This window comes from Hordeum vulgare, chromosome 5H, assembly GCF_904849725.1.
Source record: "Hordeum vulgare subsp. vulgare chromosome 5H, MorexV3_pseudomolecules_assembly, whole genome shotgun sequence".
In the NCBI taxonomy this organism is placed as follows: domain Eukaryota; kingdom Viridiplantae; phylum Streptophyta; class Magnoliopsida; order Poales; family Poaceae; genus Hordeum; species Hordeum vulgare.
Genome location: NC_058522.1, coordinates 169,035,143 through 169,043,891, shown reverse-complemented (window position 1 = coordinate 169,043,891; position 8,749 = coordinate 169,035,143).

Below are 8,749 nucleotides of genomic sequence, written 5' to 3'. Positions count from 1 at the left end.
CGCCATGAACTTGGCGAGCATCGACCTGCCTAGGAGCGCATGATAGGGGTTGTCGAGGTCCACCACCTCGAACCACACCGGCTCGTGGCGGAAGTGAGCCTTGTCGCCGAAGAGGATGTCGAGTTTGATCTTTCTGATGGGGGAGCAAGATTGCCCCGATACGATGTCGTGGAACACTGTCCGGGTCGGCTGGAGGTCTTTCTCCTTGAGCCGCAGCTTGAGCAGTGTGTCGCGGTAGAGGATGTTAATGCTGCTTCTACCATTGACCAACACCCACAAGAACCGGCTGGTCAGCCTCTTGGAGGCAATGGTGGGGTCGAGGACGAGAGCGTAGCTGTCAGGGTTTGGCATCACGGTGGGGTGGTCCGCTGGGCTCCAGGTGACCGGTTTCTTGGACCATTGCATGTACTGCGGGACCGAGGGCATGTTGGCGTTCACCTGATGTCGGTGCCGATGCTGGCTATGCTTGTCGCTGCCTTCGTCGGTGAAGACAATGTAGGCCCCATCTTGGTTGGGGAATTTGTAAGGGAGACGACTGTCGTTGGGGGGAGCCGGAGCCGGAGTCGGCGCAAGAGCCGACGCTTGAGGAGATGAAGGCGGAGGAGCCGGAAGGCCCTCAACTCGGGGCAAAAGCTGGGAGAAGCCGCAGTGCTGGAGAATGCGCGGAGCCGGCTTTGCCCTCGATGTGCATCTTGCAGGGGGTGTCGAGCATTTGTCCGAAGGTGAGCTTGGGCTGCCAGGCGCCCTTGCCACCATGCTGGTGCTAGCTAGCGGCCTGGGCAGCCGGCTACTCTTCCTCCATGGTGGCGACCTGCTTGATCCCGTACCAGGGATCTGGCTGGTCTGATTTCCGCTTGTTATTCTGCTGGCCCCGACCGTCAGCAGCCGGCCACGGGGCAGCCAATGGCGTGGCAGCCTTGCTGGTTGCAGTGACCTTGATCCGCATGGCGGAGTCGGCCATGGCGTACTTGTTCGCCTTGGCCATGAGCTCGGCCAGAGTGGCCGGCTCCGAGCACATGAGCTTTTGCTTGAGGAGGGTGCCGTATTGGCAACCCTTGATGAAGTACTGGATGGCCTGAAACTCGTGCACCCCTTGACAGGAGTTGTGTAGTTCGGTCCAACATGTGAGGTAGTTGCGGAGGGGTTCCTACTCTTCGTGAACATACATGGACAACTCGCGGGGACGACCGGATGCTTGTAGGTGCCGGTGAAGTTGTGGACGAAGGCTTCCTCGAAGTCCTCCCATGCGTTGATGCTACCGGCAGGTAGGCTGTTAAGCTAAGTCTGTGCCGAGCTGGTCAGCAAGAGGAGGACGTAGCACACCACGACGCGCTTGTTACCCCGGGCGATGCTGACTGCGGTGTTGTAGTAGCCAGTCTTCTCGCTTGGCCGTCCCATTGTACTTTGGGGTGTCTCGGGGAAGAGTGAATCTGGTGGGAAACGACTATTCATGGATCCAGGGACCGAAGCATTCCGGGCCGATCGGGACCTCCTCCTCGAGGAGGGCGGATTTGGCCAGCCGGTCGATCCGAATTCGGGCGTCATTCTCGTTTCGAGGAACGCGCGGTCCGAGGCGCCGAGCGGGATCGGCCCAGAGAGAGGCTGCCCGTGAGTGCGCCCGCTCCCGCCACAGAGGTGCGGTGTGGTAGTGAGTCGATTGCCCCCCCCCCTCAAGGGCGTCATTGCGCTGGCTCGAGACCATGGGTTGCTCGTCTCTACGCTGGAGCGCCCGCCGCGGCTCCTGTTGGTGCGCCGACCCGAATAGAAGGAGGGGAAGAGTGGTGGTCCTGCTGGCGGCCAAAGGCCGCCTGCAGGTCCTCGTCCACGGGGTGAGGCGACTCGATGCCGGGGTAGTTGGGGTTGAAGCGAGCGTGCTGCGAGTTGGCAGCGGCGATGAGGTCTTGGATGTGCTTTTATTGCTGCACACGCTCTTCGCCCTCCATGGTGGTCAACTCCTCATAGGCCACATGGGCGGCCCTCATGTTGGTGACATGATTGTCGTAGTTGGGGAGCCTGCCGCCGAGGATCTCGACGACTACACGTCCACGACTATGAAACTCATTGCCCCGACTGGGCTTGTTGCTAGCCGGAGTGAGGCCGTAGACGGAGTTGTACTTGCACTGCGCAGCTTCTATCTGGCGTTTGGTAGACGCGAGGGCGCTGGTGAAAAGGATGTGGGTGTCGCCTAGAGGGGGGGGTGAATAGGCGCTTTAAAATAGTTAAGGTTTAGGCTTGAACAAATGCGGAATAAAACTAACGTTTAATATGTCAAGCACAAAACCTACAAACAACTAGGCTCACCTATGTGCACCAACAACTTATGCTAAGCAAGATAAACAACTAAGTGATAGCAAGATATATTACAATAAACAATATGTCTATCACAAAGTAAAGTGCATAAGTAAAGGGTTCGGGTAAGAGATAACCGAGGCACGGGGAGACGATGATGTATCCCGAAGTTCACACCCTTGCGGATGCTAATCTCCGTTAGAGCAGTGTGGAGGCACAATGCTCCCCAAGATTCCACTAAGGCCACCGTAATCTCCTCACGCCCTCGCACAATGCAAGATGCCGTGATTCCACTAAGGGACCCTTGAGGGCGGTCACCGAACCCGTACAAATGGCAACCCTTGGGGGCGGTCACCGAACCCGTACAAATGGCAACCCTTGGGGGCGGTCACCGAACCCGTACACGTGGCAACCCTTGGGGGCGGTTACCGGTACCCGTACAAATTGCTCGGGGCAATCTCCACAACCTAATTGGAGACCCCGACGCTTCCCAGAGCTTCACACCACAATGATTGAGCTCCGAGACACCACCAAGCTTCTAGGACGCCAAAGCATCCACGAAGAACAATATCAATGGTACTAAGTACCAAAGCTAGTAAGCTTCTCAACTTCTCACTTCCACGTATCACCGTGGAGAACTCAAAGCGATGCAACTAATGCAATGGCAAGAACACACGAAGTGGTCAAGTCCCTCACACTCAAATCCTCCACAACAACGAAAGCTATGGAGAAATATGAGAGGAAGAACAAGGAGCTCACAAAGAACTCCAAGATCAAGATCCAAGGGGTTCCCCTCACATAGAGGAGAAAGTGATTGGTGGAGATGTGGATCTAGATCTCCTCTCTCTTTTCCCTCAAGAACAAGCAAGAATCATTGGAGGGATTGAGAGTAAGCAAGCTCTAAGAATGTCAACAATTGAGGTAGAACAAGAGCTCAACGGATGGATAAGACCAAGGGGGAAGAAGACCCCCTTTATATAGTGGGGGAAGGAATCAGACCGTTACCCCCACTTTCTGCCCGAGCTCCAGCGGTACTACCGCTGGCTGCAGCGGTACTACCGCTGGCACTCCAGCGGTACTATCGCCAGCTAGCGGTACTACCGCTGGCTGCAGCGGTACTACCGCTGGCCCCAGCGGTACTACCGATGGGCCCCTGGTAGTGCAACGGCACTACCACCGCCAAGAAAGTCTTCGCAAAAAGGTCCGTCCACGAACAACCGCTAGGCAGGTAGTACTAAGCTCCAGGAGCGGTACTACCGCTGACCAGGGGCGGTACTACCGCCAGCCAGCGGTACTACCGCTAGGGCCAGCGGTACTACCGCTAGGTCGAGCGGTACTACCACTCGCCACTGAAACAGCCATAACTTTCGCATACGAGCTCCGAATCGAGCAAACCCAAGCTTGTTGGATTCAGGACGACAAGGGCTATCTAAACAGAGAGTTATGAATATTCCAATGATATAAAGATGTGAGTCCTCTAAGAATGAAGAACCGGCAAAAACTCCAACATCGAAAACATCATAGTAGTTGCATATGGACTCCGTTTTCGATGAACTCGAGCTTGTCATGAAGATGACCATAAGCTCTAAAACTCACAAAGAGAAACACCAAATAAGAACCAAGAAGTATGATGCAAGGATGCAAATGGTTTGAGCTCTCAACGAACGATACGATCAAGCTACTCACTTGAGAGCCCCCTTGATAGTACATCAATCTATCCTAAACAGAAAACCTATCAAGGGCAAACCTATACCTTGCACCTCGTCCTCTTGAGCTAGATGATGATGATCTTGGCTTCCTCAAGATGGACCACCTTTCTTGATTGCGTTGGCTTGACGAAGACTAGTTGATTGCTCCCCCATACTCACTATGGGTGAGCCACTCTTCAGCATATCTTCACAAGTCCATTGCCACCACAATGAACAGCAAGCTTCAAGCAAGATATCTTCGTGTTGATCCACTTGAACTTGCACACCGCCATCTTGATGACGATCACCACTTGACGTCATCCTTCATGGGTTGTATGAGATCTTCCTCTAGACGCAAGCCCATGGAAACACACCTAACCCCCACATAGAACTCTCACGAAGACCATGGGTTAGTACACAAACACGTAATGGACAATGCTTACCATACCATGGGATCACTTGATCCCTCTCGGTACATCTTGTACGCTTTGTGTGTTGATCATCTTGATTTACTCTTTGTCTGAGATCTTGATCAACCATGTGTCTCTATGACCATTCTTTGGATAATACCTTGAATACCATCTTGGTCATCATATAAACTCCTTGAACCCAACAGATGGACTTCAAGAAGTGCCTATGGACAAATCCTATAAATGTAACTTAAGGCAACCATTAGTCCATAGGAACTGTCATCAATTACCAAAACCACATATGGAGATATATGCTCTAACAGCTGGCCTTAACGAGCAGCTACTGGTGGGCCATTTCCAGCTGAGGCGTGGATGTGGCTGGGTTAGCCTTTGGCATGATGGGGTGCTCGGCCCCTGAAGTGTTGAGCGGAGATGATCGGAGGGGCCAGGGCGAGCGCCGGTGGCGGTCGCGTGCGCCTTGCCTTTGGCGCGAGCCGCGATGGGGTTTGGGTACATTTGCGCCCTCACGCGACCGGAGCTCATGGTGGAGATGGTGACCATCACCTCCGCGAGATGCGAAGGTCACAGACACTGCTATAGACCGTTGCTCCCGTGAATGATTGCTGGTCGGTGCAGTCCACCGCTTTGTTGGGGTACTCGTCGAACGTAGGTGCGTCGTCGAGCCACAGCTTGCTGAAGAGCTCGCAGAGGTCATCGATGTCGGGCGAGGCATGGATAGGGCACGACATGTCACGAGAAGCGACGACGAGGCCTGCACAGCACGTGGATCTGGGGCTCAATGCGTCGGAAGCTTCCGCGAGGGAAAGCCCCACGGGTGTGCTGATCAGTCCAGACGCGATGCGTCCGACGGAGTTGGCGAGCGGTCCCGCCCGGAGCGTGACTCCGGCGGCGCAGCAGACGGCCCCATTGTGGGCGCTAACTGTCATCATTTTCTCAAGAGAGATGCCATGGGGTGGCTAATCATATGTAGTTGGGACCATAAGAACGTCGGCGGCCTCCAGAAACGGGATTGGGTACAAGCGATGCGAGACACACAATGTACCCAGGTTCGAGGCCTTCATGGGAGGTAACACAACTAGTCGTGCTTGTGTTGTTTGATACACCGGATGGGGCTACCATATGCTCCTTCAGCTGTATGAGGGAGGAGGAAGAAGGAGTTGGGAGCTCTCTTTGCCTCTCCTGTGTGGTGTGAGTATGTGATCAGCCGACCCCTTGCATGGGGCAGTACCACAGGGTTTTATATGCAACCCCCTGGCTTACAGTAGGTATAAAGGGTACCAGATGGGACCCGGTTGGCAGCCTCTCGAGCCGGCCAAGGGGGGCACCAGTTGGAGAAGTCTTGTCGCATGTAGGGGAACGCCGGATGCTGGGTCCCGTCAGGAGCTAGGGCCCGTCGGCCTGGCGTCGCCATTGGTGCATGCTTATTACATCGTGGCGTGCGCTTCACTGTGTGCGTCGTCTTGTGTAGCCGGCTGCGGTTCGCAGTACGGCTGGCTGCACTGTTCCCATGCTGGGTCATGTAATGGAGTGGACGGGCGTTCTCATCACTGTGCGGCCTCGGCTGGTCGAAGTCAGCGACGTTCAGTGGTACGGCCCCCTCCACTGTAGCCATGCATGGTCAGGTCAGTGGTACCTGAACCCTGTAGCCATTCCTTTGGGGATAATTCTCGTGACGCGGTTTGCCGGGGTGATGTGACTGGGGCTGACCCGCCGGCTAGCGGGATGCAGTCGAGCCGGATGGGGAGCGGCCTTGCCCGAGCCGGATCAACCGTGTAGCCGGCCAGGAGCAACCGACCCTTTGCAAACAAGCGACCTTCTTGTGTATTTTTGAGAGGGGAATGGAGAAGGGCCTGCTTTTGGCCTACCCAAGGGTTATGCCCGTGTCAACTTTCTTTCTTGTGAGGTTAGAGAAGCTATTAAGAAACTTATATGCAAGTTGAAAGAAAAATACTTGAATGCTAGAATGAAATATGATCCTAAGTTTGCTACTTCACCTATCTTTGTTACCGATAAAGATTATGAATTCTCCGTCGACCCAGAAATAATTAATTTGGTTGAATCTCATCCTTTTCATGGCTATGAAAGTGAAACTGTTGTGGCACATCTCACTAAGTTAAATGATATAGCCACCCTATTTACTCATGATGAGAAAATTCGCTACTACTATATTCTCATGTTATTTCTGTGCTCACTAAAGAGCGATGATAATATTTCATACAATACTCTTGCTCCTGGTTGTGTGCGTCTTCCCTATGATATGATTTATTACTTTTCTGATAAATATTTTCCCGCTCATAAGAAACAAGTTGCCTTACAGGAAATATTTAACTTTGTGCAAATTAAAGAAGAGAGTCTCTCACGAGCTGGGGGAGTCTTCTCCAACTAATTAATGCTTTTCCTGATCATCCTCTTAATAAAAATGAAATACTTGATACATTTTATAGTGGACTAACCGATGCTTCTAGGGACCACCAAGATAGTTATGTTGATTGTGTTTTGAGGGAATAAACTGTCAAACAAGTTGAGGAGTTATTGACTATTATATTGAAGAATTATTATGAACAGAGACTTCCTGAACCACCGCCTAAACCCACTCCAGAGAAGAGGGGTATCTTATTTCTTATTCCTGAAACTATGCAAGAGGCGAAGAAATGTATGAAGGAAAAGCGCATCGAAGCTGAATATGTTAAGAATTTACCACCTATCAAAGAAATACATGGTCTCAGCACACCACCACAGGTGGTGGAGGTAAATTCTTTTTTAAAGTTTGATGAAGGTGACATCTGTTACAATAAACATCCTAGTCAATTCTTATATGAGTTTGATAATTATATTATAAAGCAAGATCATTTCAACTCCTATGTTATGAAACAATTGAAACAAAACTCTGATATGATTGCTCGCTTAAGTAACCTGTTATGTAGAATCACCAATGATGTAAGAGGTGTTGGAAAACATGCTTCTGTTGTTCAAACCCAACTATAACAAGTTGCTAAATCTCAAAGTGAGTTACTTCATGAAATGACTAATAATATGAATGATCATGTTATTATAGTAATGACTAGAGGAGGAATAATGACTGAAGATCCACTATATCCAGAAGGTCATCCAAAATAATTGAACAAGATTCACAAAGAATTAATATTGATGCACCTAGTCCTTCTAGGAAGAATAACAAAAACCAAAATGATAGGACCCTGCATACTTCAAGTGAACCTGAAGTAACAAAACCTTCTGATAATACTAATGATATCTCTATCTATGACGCTGAAACTCAATCTCGTAGTGAGAATTCGCCTAGTGATAATGAAAATGATAATGATGATGCTCATGTATATGCTTAACCTGACAATGATAAAGCACCACATAATGATGTTGAGATAGAACCTGATATTGATCTTGATAACCCACAAGCTAAGAATAAATGTTATGATAAAAGAGATTTTGTTGCTAGAAAGCATGTCAAAGAAAGAGAGCCATGGGTTCAAAAAACCATGCCTTATCCACCTAAACCAACTAAGAAAAAAGATGATGAAGAATTTGAACAATTTGCTGAAATGCTTAGGCCAGTCTTTTTACGTACTTGTCTAACTGATCTTTTAAATATGGTCCCTAATGCTAAGTACATGAAAGACATCATCCCTAATAAAATAAAAATGCTTGAAGCTGAAATCTCTACCATGCTTGCTAATTATTTTTTTAAGGATGGAGTACCTAAAAATCTAGGAGATCCAGGAATACCAACTATACCATGTTCCATCAAAAGTAACTGTGTGAAAACTGCTTTATGTGATTTAGGAGCTGGTGTTAGAGTCACGCCTTTCTCTTTATATAAAAGACTTGACTTGAATAAGCTCACACCTACTGAAATCTCGTTGCAAATGGCTGACAAATCAACTGCCCGAGGTTGACAACATGTCAATTATCCTTGGTAGACCTTTCTTCAATACTGCAGGGGCTGTTACTGATTGCAACAAAAGCAAAGTCACTTTTCATGTCAGTGGTAAAGAACATATGATGCATTTTCCGAGGAAACAAATTCAAGTGAATGGTGTTAATGTTATTGAAAAATCTCCAACTATCACCAATGGAAGTTTACAACTACCTCTACCTACTGCCAAAATTAAGTATGAGATACTTATTGTAGAGGATATGCACATCCCCATTGAGGAAACTTACTATTTTACGAAAATTCTTCGAGATCATGCTAATTGGAAGTGGTTGTTAATAAGACTTGATCAACTTTGTTAATGAATCATTTTCAAGAAGCACGAGGTCGATAAATTCAGTAGGCACAATTGTGTGTACCCATTTTACTTCTCCTCTTATTTTTATTTAAAT